General features: G+C 35.1%; 1 pseudogene; it reads right to left on the bottom strand.

Annotated features, from left to right (window-relative positions):
* Positions 1–271: 271 nt before the first annotated feature.
* LOC149549405 (T-complex protein 1 subunit delta pseudogene) overlaps positions 272–19312 on the bottom strand; it is a 47793-nt pseudogene continuing 28752 nt past the window's right edge.

Below are 19312 nucleotides of genomic sequence, written 5' to 3'. Positions count from 1 at the left end.
TTAATTAATAATAAGTTCAACATTTCATTTCATAACCTCCAAAATTGTCTAACCTAATTAAAATTATTAAATTAATTAATACTATATATTAATCCTTATTATTCATCTATTAATTATTCATCGATTTAATAAGTATCAATAAAATTTATTAACAAAATTAATAATTAATAGTTAATTATTTAAACTAAATAAAATTTAAATAAAACTAATATTTAATAATATAATATAATTTTTATAAATTAATAATTAAAAAATATAATAAAATTTTAATTTAAAAAATGGCATATATTTGAAAAGCCCATCGGCTTTTTAAGGCAAGTCGAGCAGCCATAGGTAGGTTACTGTTGCCAATAGCAATACAACTGTTACCGCGTGCAGTAGCTCTGTCTGCACACACCAGCAACATGACTGACACAGGAGGCAAGAAGTAGGGTGGGGGGAAGTGGTAGCCCCCACCTCCCACTTTGATTTTTATTATATATATATATATATATATATTTTTATTTTTTTTTTATTTTTTTAAAATTATTTTTTCAAAATAAACAAGACCCTAGAAATAGTTTTAGATATATATATTTTTAACAATATTTACAATTTTAGTCTGATTGGATAAATATGTTGAACCATTTAAATTTCTAATTAAAAATTTTTCTTTTATGTCAAACCCTTTCCTAGATTAATTGCAATTTCTTTTTTTTTTGACCTACAGACAAGGTTTTCAGATTGATCTATTTTTCTTTCAATCTTATCATACATACGAGATACAATACAATTATCCTAGATTCAGAACAAGAAGCAATAGATTCATACAACAAATATAGAGAAATTGATTTCAACAATCATGAAGAAGCCATGATCATCTAAATAAGATAATTTTAAATGGGTGAATAAAAACTCAAGAACCTACCTGGTTTTGATGCTAAACTCTGATAGCTAGATGAAAATTCCTACTGCAAGCAAAATCCTTCAAACCACAAAAAATTCCCTTATTTTCCAAACCCTCTGAGTTTCTCTTCAAACCTATGTGCCATAATGACCCGAAAACCCTCTAATATAACCTCTAATTACCTTTTAGGGTTTCTGTCTCCACCAGTTCTTAAATACAATTATTTTATTTAATCATTTCTTTCATGTGCAATTAGTTTTCTGTTTAATTAAAATATTATTTTATTATTCCTTTCATGCATACTTTATTAAAAATATCTTTATTAAGTTCACATATTTTAGCTTTTTAATTAATTTCTTATATTTTAATCTCATGCACACATCATGCAAACTTAAAACTTTTTTCATAATTTAATATCTTTCTCCTTTTTATATATTTTTTGAAACTTAATTGATAAAATATTTATCAACTTAAATAATAACAATATTTAGCATTTATTTAAAAATGAATTGTAAAGGTATTATTATTAAATTATATAAATATTATCATGTTCTAAAATTTAAACTTATAACTTTTATCTTTGAACTCAATTCTTTTTATTTAATTAATTTCTCTATTAATTAAATATAATTAAATATTAAAATGTCATAATAATTTTTCATTAAATTCAATCCTTTAATTAGACACAATTAATAGAAAATTCATCAAAGATTCATAAAACAACATACGCACAAAAGACTCATGGGTTTTAAAAAGGGTGATAGTCTATTACGAGTCCTCTTTGTAGGACAAGTTTTTACGCTATGATCATTATCTTCCCATTCTCACCATTTGAGTATTTGTAATTGGGCACACTCATCTGGCAATTCAGGGAAGTCGATGCTAGGTACCTGCATCCTACATAAAAGACGAGCATGTACAGGTATATAAATATATCTAAACTAAATAGGAAATGGTAGGGAGTGGTACATCGTGTAGATCCCAACTTGCAGGTGACTACAACTCCCTCCCTTAACCACATTAAACACGTCAAACAAAAAGATAAAATAAATATGTGCACCATACAAATGCAAGTATAGGGTAAGTACCATAATAAATCACAAGTCAAACATCAAATGTTCAATTATAACAATGCATCATTACAAATATGAAATAGTTATCATTAAAAAATATCATCTCACATCGCTATGAAATAAATCTCATTTGTTAACTACGAATCATTAAAGCACCATTAATACACAACTAATCCAAGTCATGAAATAATATCATAATACTATAAATCCAATATCTCTAAAAATAATCAATGCACAAAATTGGCCTAAAAGAATTTGGCAATCAGAACATAAAAGTAAACTATGGGTGGGCATTACAAGCAAATTTTAGTGTTTGCTAAGTTATCTAGTGGATGATGACTGGAAGAACAGTATAGAAGCCGAGGGACAACATATTGATGTTGAGTGCCAGTATTCATGTTAAATCATAGATTTGATGAATCTAAGCTGACTATTTTTTTTTCTTGAATTTTGTGAAGCGTGTGGAAAATAACTATGATGAGTTGGTGGCATAGAATTCAAGGTAAACCATTTTGAGGAAAATCCAAGGGAGAATCCTTTAGAGGAACCAAATGGAAAAGTGGGTAGATTCACTATATCCTACTTAATCTATCTAACCCTAAAATGGATGATTGAGGTTAAATGCCAAAAGATCTTAAATCTCTATTTATAAAGAGAGTTGGTCAGGAGAAAAGATTGCCATGTGTGAGAACCTAAGGAAGACAAGGAGTCTAGGGTATTTTCTTCATTGAGTGGTTGAATAGAAGAGACTTCTATTGGCATGTAAAACAAGAAGGCTTAAGAGTTTGAATGCTTTAAGGGGAACATGTTATCTAAGCTAAAGTGTGTGAAAGCCAAGAAGAATGGAGGAATGAAACATATATATGTAATCTGCAAGTGAAGTGTATTTTGTTATTAGATCAAGCCTTATTGTTATGCTCTAATCATTGTATTAGTCTAGGTTAAATCCTTTGGATTAAGGCTAACCTTATAGTCATATGTAAATCCTCTAACCAGATGACATTCCAAATGAATGATCTAAAGTCCTCTAACAATGCTCACTCCTAATAGGGTGATTGAAATCCTCTAACTAGGTCTTAGTTAACAATGTGCATTGTAACCATTAACAAGGTTGGTCTCTCATAGGACATCACTTCAGAAGAGTGAGAATTAGTAGCATATTACCAGTGGATTTTCCAAAATTAGGTTTCCATGTAAAATAATTGTGTCAAATTTGTTATTGAATCTATTATGTTTCATGATTACATTTGTATAAATTTGTTTTAACAGTAACCTACAAAGTTTAAGTATTGTATGATCTAATGGATACATGCACGAATTTTTTCTATGGATATGGGTTGACTAAGCCGTGAAAAATTTTATTTGTACATCTAGACCTTGGATAACTTATTCACCCCCCTAAGTTATTTTAAAGAATTCCAACACTTGACTCAAGGAGTCACATATGTCATGAATTTGAAACTCACCTTGTGTAACTAGATATGAAAGGTATATTAAATTTTGCTTCTTCTTATTTACAATCTTATTTGTCATCCATCATATTTTGCATGTTTTGATATTCCTTCACATTATTCAAACAATGGATTTGCTATCACGTTACAAAAACTATCATGAAAGTATTGACACTTAACATGTTGATTATTGTCATTGTCTTTCTTTAGAAACTTATTGGAATGAACTTAAAATGTATCAAAATTATCATAATTAGACCCATTAGCACAAAAGGAAACCTCAAAATCAGAATCATAACTTCTAACCCTTTCCTTGTCATCATACAAATGATCGAAACTTATTACAGCATCATCAATATGAGAAGTATTTGAATCAATACTAAATCTCCCCTTAGTAGTAATCCCCACATTAGATAAGTAATCATGTGTATTGAAATTTCAACTACTATCATATACACCTTCAAAACATGACACATAATATTCTAATTTTTTTATTATCTTCAACATCAAAATTTGGGGAAAGGACTTCATCTTGAGAAAAAATGTAACAACGAAAATCAGGAGCATCCTAATGAATATTTGCATACCTTTTAAAATTACATGTCAATAGTTCTGAAATTTCATCAACATTTAGCAAGACTTCATCACAAGTCTATTATCCTTGGCTATGATCATAATTTGGATGATCTAAAACACTTATAATAGTAGTATCAATAGTATAGCAATCTAAAATATTAGAATCATTATCACAACATATTTCCTCTTCTCTGCATAATGCCTCAACACTAGGAGCATCACCATACTCATTTTCATCAAAAGAAGGTTTATCGTTGTTGCTGCTATAATTTTTGCACTCTGATATATACTATCACATGATTCATTTTTAGTTATATATCCATCTTTTTCATGTTGACTGCAATCATATGATTCACTAAAACTTGAATCCTTTTCTTCACAATTAGAAGATAAATGATCATTATCTATGGATTCATCACATTCATTCCAAATTTCAACATGTTCACATTTATTATCAGAAGATTCAACAAAGCATTCTTTGTCAATCAAATAATTATCAATTTTCTTCAAGGATTCTTCAATGCAAGTAAGCTTTTCTAATCTTAAATGTGGTGGCTAATCAACTGAATCAAGCATAAAGACATCTAGGAAAATAATGGGTCATGAAGATTCCTTAGGTCTTAAAGAAACATGCACTTCTAGGAGTCCTGACTTAAACTTCATATAACCTTAGACATCATTTAGACCTTGAATGCTTTCTATTGTATTTCTTATGAAGCTAATAACCTGATTACAAAGTTCCTTTCTTAACTTTTCACTATCTTCAATCACACTTTCATGACTTGGTAAACTAACTTCAGACCTAAAATCTAGATCCATTTAGAAACACAACCTTTATCTACCTCTTTCCATAGTGATGAAACCACTAAACAGAGGGAACTTTTATTATTGCTTAAATTTCATGAAAGGAAAACTCATCAAAAGTAAAATACCTTCAACTGTTGATGTTGCAACTAGATCTACTAATTTGGCATGGGTGTAAACATGAACTTCTTCACACCATTCATTTAAATCATGTAGAGCCACCACCTCCTTGAGTTAGGACAAAGAAATTATTGCTGTGATTTACTTTCTAATACTTGAATTTCCATAAAATATAAAATGCATAAAATACATAAATTTATAAATCCAAAACATAAAACTTCTCTTTTCCTATCAAGAACTACTCATAAAGGCTTCAAATCTTCCCACACAAGCTAAAAATCCTTTAAAATATTTTAGATACAATAATTTTCAATTGGCATAGAGATTTTAGAGTCACCAGTCACACTTGTGAGAAAATATTTGAAACATAAATTGTCTTTTGAAAAATCTTAACTAGACCTTCAACTTATAAGGAAACTTCCATATCATCAAACCACTCTTGGAGATTTATACACTTAGGAAAAGAGGAAAATGTATTTGATAATTCTTGAATCTGAAATTTGCAACAACACTTCAAAACATTATCCAACTGAACTAATTGATGAAAAACTTACTATGGTTGTAGCACAAAATTTTCATCCAACCTTCAAAGTATTGCTGTCATGAATAAGGTAACCATTGGGAGACATGAATATTTAGCAAAGAAACGGAAAGAACATCACAACCTTGTTGCTCTAGCAAATTTTGCATATTGTATTGAATCTCTTTCTATATTTTTAAGGTTTTTCTATCATATAGATTTAATACAGTCCCTAGTATAGTCATCATTTTGTTGGCTCCTGATTTAATAGTGTTTTTAACTACCAGGTAGACAATACATGATTGCATCTAATGGAAGCTATCCCCTATGATAGACACAATTTATCAAGAACCTAGTCCAACTATAAGGTTGAATTCTTTCTTCTACTTCAAACTCTATAAAACATAGGTAGGTAGACCTTTGATTCATTCAAATGGTACCAATTCAAAGCATACATCTAAATCTATACAAAGAAGATTAAATCCTTGTTTCTCCTATACTTATGCAATAGCAAAGGTATGCAATAGAAAGTTACAAAACCTATGAAATCCACAAGCTAAGTGAGGGTATTCTTTCAACTCCTAAAAAGAAAGGAAAATTGATCATTGATATTTGATTTTTGAATCTACAAAATCCCATATCCAAGAACACACTAAATTGATCATGAAGTTGATCAATGTCCTATCCATTGGGCATTCAATGATTCACAACATACATCAATGATATGAATGATCTATTAAATACATAATAATATCAAACCTATCCTATCACTTTATGAATCAAACATTAATGTTCATATTGAACCTCATACTTATCAGACATTCTTCTCATGAAATCTATGACCCTACCAAAATGTTTCAAGCATTTTCTTGAATTTTTGAACCAAAAGAAAAACACATAAAGATATACATAAAAAAATAATATGTAATTGGATCTATGTTCTTTGTCCACATATCAAAAAAGTTTGTAAACAACAGAGGCTGGAGATAAGACTCAGAATGAAACTAAATAACTTGATACTCTTTGTATTCATTTCTTTGAAACAAGTACATTTAAGATACATGAAAGACTCCTAAAACACCCAATAAATAAGAACTATATTCAATGCTATATTATTGTTGTTCATACAAGAGAAATTCAGCAAAAAGATGGTGGAGTCATAGCTAGAGCTCTACTCAATAGTTTGGAGACCAACAACATCCAACCTTGGTGGTATCACAGCCATGGAAACCTACCCAAAAGTCTAGAACCAACCTTGAACAATGAGAGAAGAAAGAAAGATATAGATGAGGAAGGAATCCCAGATCTGATTTGATGATGCCACTTTTCCACTTGAATTTATTCTATCTATTGAATTGAAGGCTCTCTCATCTCTATGACTAAAAATTGGATCAAATCCCCTCATTATGTATAACAAATTTTGAAAATATCTCTTTGAATAATGAGAAAAATTTCTTTCTAATAAAATAGCTGATTTTTTGAAAAAATATTCCAAAACCTCTACCAAACTCATTTCAAGGAAAAATAATACTACTAGGATGAATCTCTCCAAGTTTGGCACATACCCATTTCATCGTTTAGCCACAAATTAAATCTAAACTGCTCACACCAGAATGTCGTTGAAAAAGAGTACCTTAGACAAAACCTACTACATCTTCTTCCCATTGATTTGTGTGTAGTACTTGATGGCATGTATTGAAATTAAATCTTGAGATCTTTGAAAATATATAATAAGCCTATATTAGCCTCAAATAAATGCCCAGGGAAGTCGTTTAAAGTTGTAGTTTCAAAACTAGTTTATAGGCCCTAATTTCTTGCAAATATTTAATTTTTTGCTAAACTTTGAAGTATATGAAACAATAATTATTTTTTCAAAATCTTGTGCATTCAAACTCATGAAATGAATAAAAAATCATTTTTTTTGCAACTTTGCACTTTGTCTCCATTTTTTACTTCGAATAAAACCTAGTTGACTAGCCACTTGACATGAGGTGTTCTCTAACGTTGGATCTACAAAGTCATTGATGATGTTAGAATCCACTTGGAACCTCTACCACATGTCATGGTCTAATTGGGTCACAGATTTTCCACCTCATACGTTCACAGGGCCCACAGTGCCATGTGTTTTCATTTCGCACCTTCACAGTGCTAACCCTTAATTTCTCATTAACTATGGTGATCATGTGACTAACTACTAGTGGTTAGTCATAATATTGGAACAACTATGATCAAATTTTTCCTTTAACCTCTGACCATGTGATTAACTACCATTCACACAATCATAACCATTTTATACTAACTATGACTTGAACTGCAAACCAAATGAAACTACTGATTGAAACTGCTTTGCTTGGTTAGAACGACTAGCTTAAAAGAACCAATCTTATCATTGACCATGCATGTACTGGGCCCATCTTAGGATGTGTGGCATGTAGCAGCTTCTTATTCTCCTATCAACCTTAAAATCTATGCCACATGGCACTGCGTCACTGGTCTAACTAGGTTGCCACATGTCATTATCTAATTCATCCTCATGTTGCTGAGTCATTTCCTTATGCCTACATTTAAGTTCAAAAATAACTTGTTCGTGCCCTCCATCTTTCTATGGGCCCATGCATGAGAATCTCCCATTATCCATAAAGCATAAAACTTTAGACATTTATAATTAGTGTGTTTGGATAAAAAAAGCACTAAAAAATTCCCAGTCCTACCAATGTGGGACTAAAATCTAAACACCTAACCCTACACCAAGCTCCAAATTGGCCCCTTTGCAAATGGTGATGCAGGAGCATCCAGAGGTATAAGGGCAATCCTATGTCACCCAAAAAAATGTACTTAGACTTAGTTTCTATTTCATGTATTTTCATTTTTGGATACCCATTTGGGTCAAATAAAAGTTCCAACTCTCAAAGTTCCACTATTAGTGTTCTGGGTTAGAGTTTTAATCACCTTGGGATACGTGTAAATGCCAAAAAAATAAGAGAATGTAATTGAGCCATCATTTTGGTGAACTAGAAGGCATAAATTGGTCAAAACATTGTCATTGTAATTTAGAGCATTCCAGAAAAAGAATCAGGTCAAAAGGCCCCACAGTTTGAAAGTTATCACAGTTTTTCAATTTTTGGAGACATCCTAAGAATGCTTCAAAGTCAAGTTAGGGGCATTAAATGACCTCGAACAGGGCCAAAAATTGGGGGACAAGATAAGCTCCTCCATAGGGCTATAGAGCACTTCGAGAGCTTTCCAAAAATGTAAACAGTTCATCAATCGAGCTACAATTCAAAAGTTATGCCTCCTGGAAGTTCGGTTACCATTTTTGGATTCTTCTAATTTTGCACTGACTTCTAATGTGACTTCTAGAGCCTTCTATTTGGTCAGTGGATGCCTACTAGCACTTTCTAAAATGCATTCCTAATCCTTAACCCTCTGGGGTCTATTTAAGAACATTATTGGCATTGTAAAGGGTAGTTAGGAGTAGAGTTTGAGAGAAGGTACTGGAAGAAGAATTTATCTCTAGATTTATGCTATTGTAAGCCCATAGGGCATGTTTTGAAGTCTATTTTCTTTGTATTGAATGTATTAGCATTATTACATAGTTAATACAATTTTCCCTTTCTTGTTGTGTCCATTTTGTGCTTGGGTTGTGTCTCCATCAAGTGGTATCAGAGCGGGTTTTCCTGAGTGTGTAGATAGAGCACCGACTATGAGGCAGTTTGCACCAGGACTATGTGGTTGTGGGTTCGAGTTAAGAAGATGCCTCCATGAAGAGAGTGTGGTGGAAGGGTCAGAGCTATTAATCCTGAGGAGGTTAGAGCCCTCCAAAGGTAGGTACAAGCATTGCAGGAAGAACTCTGTAGAGGAACAAATGTTACGATAGGTGACGAAAGTGAGGATGACAATGAAGAAGAAGAAATTGGACTACAAGGGAAATTTGATGGGGAAGTTCTAAATAAAGCAAAGGAAAAGAATTTTGGGGCCATTACTAAGTTTGAGAAAAGACCTACAATTGATGTGGGTGTATTTTCAGGAAATTTGAAACCAGATGAGTTGATCGATTGGATCAATGAACTTGAAGAGTACTTTGAGTATGAGGATATCAGGGATCTAGATAGGGTTAAGTTTCCAAAGGCCAAACTAAAATTCCATGCCAAAAATTTGGTGGCAAGAGGTTCAATTGGAATGAAATAGAAGAGGAAAGGATAAGATCACAAGGTGGGATTGTATGGTGGATAAATTGAAGAAGTAGTTCATTCCTATTGACTACGAGCTTGATTTGTTTAAGAAGATGCATGGGTTAAAGCAAGCAGGAAAATCAGTCCAAGAATATACAGAGGAATTTTATCAACTTCTAATTAGAGTGGGGCATGCATAAGCAAATAAGGAGAATTTTGCTCGTTATATTAGTGGGTTGAGACCTAGCATCTAGGAGGAATTAAGTCTGTTAAGAACGACCAGTATTGAAGAGGCATACCAATTTGCCATGTGAGTTGAAGAGAAGCTGAATAAAAGGTTTGAAGGGAGACAAAGAGAGCATGGTCAAGGAGGAAGGGGTAGTGGTAGGTTATCTGGAGGCTGAAGTGAAACCCAAAAGAAGAATGAAGATGTGGGTACTAGCAGGAACTAGAGGAACGAGGGTTTCAACCACTCCCGTGATCAGGACTTTGGAAATCAGAGAGGAAAAGGTAGAGGATGTGGACAAGGAAGGGGAGACTTCTGAGGTACCCGTTTCCATTGCAATGAAGAAGGTCATCATGCCTTTGAATGCCCTCAATGACAAGGAAGGAGAAATAGGAGAGCTGAGGGTCAAGCTAGGGTTGCTCATGTGGATGAGGATGCACAATCATCACATTCAAAGGATGCAGAAAGAGGAGAGACTTTTTTGAATGAAAGGGTCCTACTAAGTGGTGAGATTGAACTAGGACAAAGGAGGAGTTTATTCTATATCAAGTGCAAGTGTGAGGATAAATGTTGTGATGTGATCATTGATGGTGGTAGCACTGATAACTTGGTATCAGAGGAGATGGTCTCTAAGCTAAAGCTTAAGAGGGAGAAACACCCCTAGCCCTATCAGATTGCTTGGTGAAAGATGATCATAAGATCCTGGTAAGTGAACAATGTTTAGTGAAGTTCAAAATTGGGAGTTACCATGATGAAGTTCTCTGTGATGTTATTCCAATGGATCTTTGCCATCTATTGTTGGGTAGACCATGGCAGTTTGATAGGCATGCAGTACATGATGGTCATGCAAACACATACTCTCTAACAAAGGACGGAGTTCGCCACCAACTAAACCCCATGAAAAAGGAAGGTGAAAAGGTATTTAGTAGTGCTAGGATTTGTCTTCTTGATGGAAGAAAGTTTTTAGATGGCATGAATCATCAACATATGTGCTATGCTTTGATTTCTTGGAAAGATAAAGAAGGTAGCAGTGAAATACCACTTGAAGTTTTAGATTTAATAGTTGATTTTGGAGATATTATCTTTGATAATGTTCCGGAAGGATTGCCACCAGTAAGGGAAATCAATCATTAGATAGATTTAATCCTAGGAGCTAGTTTTCCTAACAAGGCTACTCACAGGATGACTCCTACTGAAACTGAGGAGATAAATAGATAGGTGCAAGAGCTATTAAGGAAGGGCTTGATTCAAGAGAGCCTAAGTCCATGTACAATACCTGAAGTACTGGCACCAAAGAAGGATGGAGAGTGGAGGATGTGTATAGACTCTCAAGCTATAAATATGATAACCATCAAGTATCAGTTTCCATTGCCAAGAATGGATGATGTTATGGACTACTTGAGTGGAGCTCAGTATTTCACAAAGATAGATCTCAAGAGTGGCTATCATCAGATACGGATACGAGAAGGAGATGAGTGAAAAATAGCCTTCAAGACCAAGGAAGGTCTTTATGAGTGGTTTTTCATGCCCTTTGGATTGACAAATGCCCCAAGCACCTTCATGCGGCTTATGAATGAGGTACTTAAGAAGTTCTTGGGAAAATTTGTTATTGTCTATTTGGATGATATTTTAATTTTTAGCAAGACTTTGGAAGAACATTTATTGCATATTTGTAGTGTCCTTGAAAGGTTAAGGGAAGAGAAACTATTAATTAATCTGAAGAATTGTATCTTTGCAAAAAGGGAGGTAGTCTACTTGGGATTTGTTATATTACCTAAAGTTCTCAAAATGGATCCAGAGAAGGTAAAAGCCATTTTGGAATGGCCTACTACAAGGTTTGCTACTGAGGTAAGATCATTTCATGGTCTCATTAGTTTTTATAGGAATTTCATTAAGAATTTTAGTGGCATATGTGCACCCCTAACTGACACAATAAGATGGGATAGAAAAGAGTTCAAATGGACTGCGGCAGCTGCAAGAAGTTTTGAATTGCTGAAGAAGAAGGCGACAGAACAACCTATGTTGGCACTTTCAGATTTTAGAAAGGTGTTCCAGGTGGACTGTGATGCTAGTGGCAGTGCTATTGGGGCTGTATTAAGCCAATAAGGTAAGCCTATTGCATATTTTAGTGAAAAATTGAATTATGCAAAAAAGAAGTATTCTATTTATGATCAAGAGTTCTATGCAATAGTTCAGGCCTTAAAGAAATATAGGCATTATTTATTGCCAAAGGAATTTGTTTTTGTATACTCATCATCAGGCATTACAGTACATAAAGAGCCAAGGTAAACTGAATCAAAGGCATATGAAGTGGGTAGAGTTCTTGCAGAGCTATACATTTGTTTTGAAGCATAGAAGTGGAAAATCTAACAGGGTTGTAGATGCACTATGTAGGAGATAGTTGTTGCTTACAATAATGCAAGTTGAACTAGTTGGGTTTGATGAACTCAAGAATCTGTACCTTGAGGATCCTAATTTTTTTGAAGCATGGAAAGCTTGTAAAGAGCCTGTTGCTGTAGATAGAACTAAGTAGTTAGACTATCTGATTCAGAATGTTATGTTATTCAAGGGCAGTCAATTATGCATTCCAAGGAGTTCCATGAGGGAAAATATGATTAAGGAGAAACACAATGGAAGGATGGAAGGACATTTTGGTTGAGATAAGACCATTGCCATTCTCAAAGAATATTATTTTTGGCCTCAAATGTCACATGCTATGAATAAATTTGTATAGAATTGCAAAATTTGTCAAGTTGCCAAGGGATTTAGTCACAATACTGGACTATATTAGCCATTGCCTATTTCATCAAAGCCATGGGAGGACATAAGTATGGATTTTGTTCTGGGATTGCCGAGGACACAAAGGGGTAATGACTCAATATTTGTGGTGGTTGATAGGTTCTCCAAAATGGCACATTTCATTCCATGCCACAAAACTCATGATGTTGTCCATATTGCAGACTTTTTTTTCAAAGAGGTGGTAAGACTACATGATCTCCCAAGGAGTATAGTTTCTGATAGAGACACTAAATTTGTGGGGTATTTCTGGAGAACATTGTGGAAAAAGTTGAGAACAAACTTGAAATTCAGTTCCACACATCACTCACAGACTGACGGCCAAATAGAAGTGGTAAACAGAAGTCTGGGTAATTTGTTGAGATGTTTAGTTGGGGATAAGCCCAAGCGATGGGATTTAATACTACCACAGGTAGAGTTTTCTTACAATAACTCTGTAAATAGGAGTACTGGTAGATTACCATTCCAAATTGTATATGGAAGTAACCCAAGGACTACACCAGAATTGAGGAAGATAGAGCAAGGGGAGAGGACAAGTGTTGAAGCTGAAGAATTTGTTGAACATATCAAGCGTCTACATGGGGAGGTTCAGGCACACATTACCAAGATGAATCAAGAGTATAAAGCTAGGGCTGATCAAAGGAGAAGACATAAGGAATTCCAAGTAGGGGATCTAGTCATGGTACACTTAAAAAAAGAAAGATTTCCAACCAGTACTTACAACAAGCTGAAAATGAAAAACTTTGGCCCCTACAAAATTTTGAAGAAACATGACTCAGGAAATGCATATGAGGTGGAGTTTCCAGATGGTATTCCCATTTCTCCTATTTTTAACATTGCAGACTTAATAGAGTATCATGATGATGGTGCAGGTGAGGAGCCGATGTTAGAGCCATGTCCAATTCCTACTTCTAAGGAGGAGATTGAAGACATTCTAGATCATCATGTGGGTAGGAGTACTAAACATAGGTAGTATGAAGAGTATTTGGTCAAGTGGAAAGGACGGCCAATCGAGGACTCAACTTGGGTATCAGCAGCTGAGGTTTCCCATTTAGGATTTCCTCTACCATTCATAAAGTGACAGGATCACTTTTTAATCTACCCTGGGTGTCTGATGCAGGAGCATCTAGAGGTATAAGGGAAATCCTATGTAACCCAAAAAAAGTACTTAGACTTAGTTTCTATTTCATGTATTTTTATTTCTAGATACCCATTTGGGTCAAATAAAGGTTCCAACTCTCACAGTTCCACTATTAGTGTTCTGGGATAGAGTTTTAATCACCTTGGGATACGTGTAAATGTCAAAAAAATAGGAGTATGTAATTGAGCCATCATTTTGGTGAACTAGAAGGCGTAAATTGGTTGAAATATTTTCATTGTAATTTAGAGCATTCTAGAAAAAGAATCAGGTCAAAAGGCCCCACGGTTTGAAAGTTATCACAGTTTTCCAATTTTTGGAGACATCCTAAGAATGCTTCAAAGTAAATATAGGGGCATTAAATGACCTTGAATAGGGACAAAAAGTATGGGACAAGTGAAGCTCCTCCATAGGTCTATAGAACACTTTGAGAGGTTTCTAAAAATGTAAATGGTTCGTCAATCAGAGATACGGTTCAAAAGTTATGCCTCTTGGAAGTTCAGTTACCGTTTTTTGGATTCTTCTAATTTTGTGCTGACTTCTAATGTGACTTCTAGAGCCTTCTATTTGGTCAGTGGATGCTTACTAGCACTTTCTAGAATGTATTCCTCATCCTTAACCCTCTGGGGTCTATTTAAGAACATTTATGGCATTATAAAAGGCAATTAGGAGTGGAGTTTGAGAGAAGGTACTAGGAGAAGAATTTACCTCTAGATTTATGCTATTGTAAGTGCATAGGGCATGTTTTGAAGTCTATTTTCTCTATACTGAATGTATTAGCATATTTACATAGTTAATACAATTTTCCCTTTCTTGTTGTGTCCATTCTATGCTTGTGTTGTGTCTCCATCAAGTGGTATCAGAGCGGGTTTTCCTGAGTGTGTAGATAGAGTGCCGACTGTGAGGCAGTTTGTACCAAGACTGTGTGGTTGTGGGTTTGAGTTAAGAAGATGCCTTCATGAAGAGAGTGAGGTGGAAGGGCCAGAGCTATTAATCTTTAGGAGGTTAGAGCCCTCCAAAGGTAGGTACAAGCATTGTAGGTGGAACTCCATAGAGGAACAAATGTTACTGTAGGTGATGAAAGTGAGGATGACAATGAAGAAGAAGAAATCAGACTAGAAGGGGAATTTGATGGGGAAGTTCTGAATCAAGTAGAGGAAATTATCTTTAGGGCGATTACTAAGTTTTGGAAAAGACCTACAATTGATGTGAGTGTATTTTCAGGAAATTTGAAACCAGATGGGTTGATCAATTGGATCAATGAACTAGAAGAGTACTTTGAGTATGAGTATATCAAGGATCTAGATAGGGTTAAGTTTGCAAAGGCCAAACTAAAAGTTGGTGGCAAGAGGTTCAATTGGAATGAAATGGAAGAGGAAAGGATAAGATCACAAGGTAGGACCGTATGGTGGACAAATTGAAGAAGCAGTTCATTCCTGTTGACTATGAGCTTGATTTTTTTAAGAAGATGCATGGGTTAAAGCAAGCAGGAAAATCAGTCCAAGAATATATAGAGGAGTCTTATCAACTTATGATTAGAGCGGGGCATTCAGAAGCAAATAAGGAGAAGGTTGCTTGTTATATAAGTGGGTGGAGACCTAGCATCCAGGAGGAATTATGTCTGGTAAGAATGACTAGTGTTGAAGAGGCATACCAATTTTCCCTACAAGTTGAAGAGAAGCTGAATAAAAGGTTTGAAGGGAGACAAAGAGGGCATGGTCAAGGAGGAAGTGGTAGTGGTACGTTATCTGGAGGCCAAAATGAAACCCAAAAGAAGAATGAAGACGTGGGTACTAGCAGGAACTAGAGGAACGAGGGTTTCAACCACTCCCATGATAAAGACTTTGGAAATTAGAGAGGAAGAGATAGAGGGTGTGGACAAGGAAGAGGAGGCTTTCGTCATACCTATTTCCTTGCAATGAAGAAGGTCATCATGCCTTTGAATGCCCTCAATGACAAGGAAGGACAAATAGGAGAGCTAAGGGTCAAGCTAGGGTTGCTCATGTGGATGAGGATGCACAATCATCACATTTGGAGGATGCAGAAAGAGGAGAGACTTTAGTGAATGAAAGGGTCCTACTAAGTGGTGAGATTGAACCAGGACAAAGGAGGAGTTTATTTTGTACTAGGTGCAAGTGTGAGGATAAATGTTGTGATGTGATCATTGATGGTGGTAGCATTGATAACTTTGTATCAGAGGAGATGGTCTCTAAGCTGAAGCTCAAGAGGAAGCAACACCCCTAGCCCTATCAAATTGCTTGGGTGAAAGATGATCATAAGGTCCTGGTAAGTGAACAATGTTTAGTGAAGTTCAAAATTGGGAGTTACCATGATGAAGTTCTCTGTGATGTTATTCCAATGGATGTTTGTCATCTATTGTTGGGTAGACCATGGAAGTTTGATAGGCATGCAGTACATGATGGTCATGCATACACATACTCTCTAACAAAGGATGGAGTTTGCCACAAACTAAAGCCCATGAAAAAGGAAGGAAAAAATGTATGTAGCAGTGCTAGGATTTGTCTTGTTGATGGAAGGAAGTTTTTAGATGGAATGAAACATCAATTTATGTGCTATGCTTTGATTCTTAGGAAAGATAAAGAAGGTAGTAGTGAAATACCACTTGAAGTTTTAGATTTACTAGATGATTTTGGATATATTATCTCTTATAATGTTCTTTAAGGATTGCCACCAGTAAGGCAAATCAGTCATCAGATAGATTTAATCTCATGAGCTAGTTTGCTTAACAAGGTTGGTCACAGGATGACTCCTACTGAAACTGAGGAGCTAAATAGATAGGTACAGGAGCTTTGAGGAAGGGCTTGATTTGGGAGAGCCTGAGTCCATGTGTAGTACCTGCAATACTGGCACCAAAGAAGGATGGAGAGTGGACAATGTGTACAGACTCTCAAGCTATAAATAGGATAACCATCAAGTATCAGTTTCCTTTGCCAAGAATGGATGATCTTATGGACTACTTGAGTGGAGCTCTGTATTTCACAAAGATAGATCTGAAGAGTGGCTATCATTAGATATGGATATGAGAAGGAGATGAGTGGAAAATAGCCTTCAAGACCAAGGAAGGTCTTTATGAGTGGTTAGTCATGCCCTTTGGATTGACAAACACCCCGAGCACCTTCATGCGGCTTATGAATGAGGTACTTAAGAAGTTCTTGGGAAAATTTGTTATTGTCTATTTGGATGATATTTTAATTTTCAGAAAGACTTTGGAAGAACATTTATTGCATATTCGTAGTGTCCTTGAAAGGTTAAGAGAAGAGAAGCTGTTAATTAATCTAAGGAAGTGTATCTTTACAAAAAGGGAGTTAGTCTACTTCGGGTTTGTTATATCACCTGAAGATCTCAAAATGGATCCAGAGAAGGTAAAATCCATCTTGGAATGGCCTACTCCAAGGTATGCTACTGAGGTAAGATCATTTCATGGTCTAGTTAGTTTTTACAGGAAGTTCATTAAGAATTTTAGTGGCATATGTGCACCCTTGACTGACACAATAAGAGGGGATAGAAAAGAGTTCAAATGGACTGTGGCAGCTACGAGAAGTTTTGAATTGCTGAAGAAGAAGGTGACAAAACAACCTGTCTTGGCACTTCCAGATTTTAGAAAGGTGTTCCAGGTGGATTGTGATGCTAGTGGCAGTGCTATTGGGGCTGTATTAAGCCAAGAAGGTAAGCCTATTGCATATTTTAGTGAAAAATTGAATGATGTGAAAAAGAAGTATTATGTTTATGATAAAGAGTTCTATGCAATAGTTTAGGCCTTAAAAAAATGTAGGCATTATTTATTGCCAAAGGAATTTGTTTTGTATACTCATCATCAGGCATTACAGTACCTAAATAGCCAAGGTAAATTGAATCAGACGCATATGAAGTGGGTAGAGTTCTTGCAGAGCTATATATTTGTGTTGAAGCATAGAAGTGGAAAATCTAACAAGATTGCAAATGCACTAAGTAGGAGATAGTTGTTGCTTACAGTAATGCAGGTTGAAGCAGTTGGGTTTGATGAACTCAAGAATCAATACCCTAAGGATCCTGATTTTGCTGAAGCATGGAAAGCTTGTAACGAGCCTGTTGCTGTAGATAGAACTAAGTGGTTAAACTATCTGATTTAGGATTGTATGTTATTCAAGGGTAGTCAATTATGCATTCCAAGGAGTTCCATGAGGAAAAATCTGATTAAGGAGAAACACAGCTAAGGGATGGCAGGACATTTTGGTTAAGATAAGACCATTGCTATTCTCAAAGAACATTATTTTTAGCCTCAAATGTCACAGGATGTGAAGAAGTTTGTATAGAATTGCAAAATTTGTCAAGTTGCCAAGGGATTTAGTCACAATACTGGACTATATCAGCCATTTCCTATTTCATCAAAGCCATGGGAGGACATAAGTATGGATTTTGTTCTGGGATTGCCAAGGACACAAAGGGGTAATGACTCAGTATTTGTGGTGGTTGATAGGTTCTCTAAAATGGCACATTTCATTCCATGCCACAAAACTCATGATGTTGTCCATATTGAAGACTTGTTTTTCAAAGAGGTGGTAAGACTACATGGTCTCCCAAGGAGTATAGTTTCTGACAGAGACACTAAATTTGTGGAGTATTTCTGGAGAACATTGTGGGAAAAGTTGAGAACAGACTTGAAATTAGTTCCACATATCACCTGCAGACTGATGGCCAAACAAAAGTCTGGGCAATTTGCTGAGATGTTTAGTTGGGGATAAGCCCAAGGGATGGGATTTGATACTACCACAAGCAGAGTTTTCTTACAATAACTCTGTAAATAGGATTACTGGTAGATCACTATTCCAAATTGTATATGGAAGTAACCCAAGGACTACACCATAATTGAGGAAGATAGAACAAGGGGAGAGGACAAGTGCCGAAGCTGAAGAATTTGTTGAACATATCAAGCATCTACATGGGGAGGTTCAGGCACACATTACCAAGATGAATCAAGAGTATAAAGCTAGGGCTGATCAAAGGAGAAGACATAAGGAATTCCAAGTAGGGGATCTAGTCATGGTACACTTACAAAAAGAAATATTTCCAGCTGGTACTTACAACAGGGTGAAAATGAAGAAATTTGGCCTCCAAAATTTTATAGAAACATGACTCAGGAAATGCATATGAGGTGGAGTTTCTAGATGGTATTCACATTTCTCCTATTTTCAACATTGCAAACTTAATAGAGTATCATGATGATGGTGCAGGTGAGGAGTCGATGTTAGAGCCATGTCCAATTCCTACTTCTAAGAAGGAGGAGATTGAAGAGATTCTAGATTATCGTGTGGGTAGGAGTACCAAACATAGGTAGTATGAAGAGTATTTGGTCAAGTGGAAAGGATGGCTGATTGAGGACTCAACTTGGATATCATTAGTTGAGGTTTCCCATTTGGGATTTCCTCTACCATTCATAAAGTGACAGGATCACTTTTCAATCTACCCTAGGTGTTTGATGCAGGAGCATCTAGAGGTATAAGGGCAATCCTGTGTCACCCAAAAAAATATACTTAGACTTAGTTTCTATTT

Source organism: Cupressus sempervirens, chromosome 7, assembly GCF_028749045.1.
Source record: "Cupressus sempervirens isolate cs-2001-9-10 chromosome 7, ASM2874904v1, whole genome shotgun sequence".
Classification (NCBI taxonomy): Eukaryota; Viridiplantae; Streptophyta; class Pinopsida; order Cupressales; family Cupressaceae; genus Cupressus; species Cupressus sempervirens.
The sequence above is the reverse complement of the archived record's forward strand: the minus strand, read 5'-3'. Positions and strand labels throughout refer to the sequence as shown.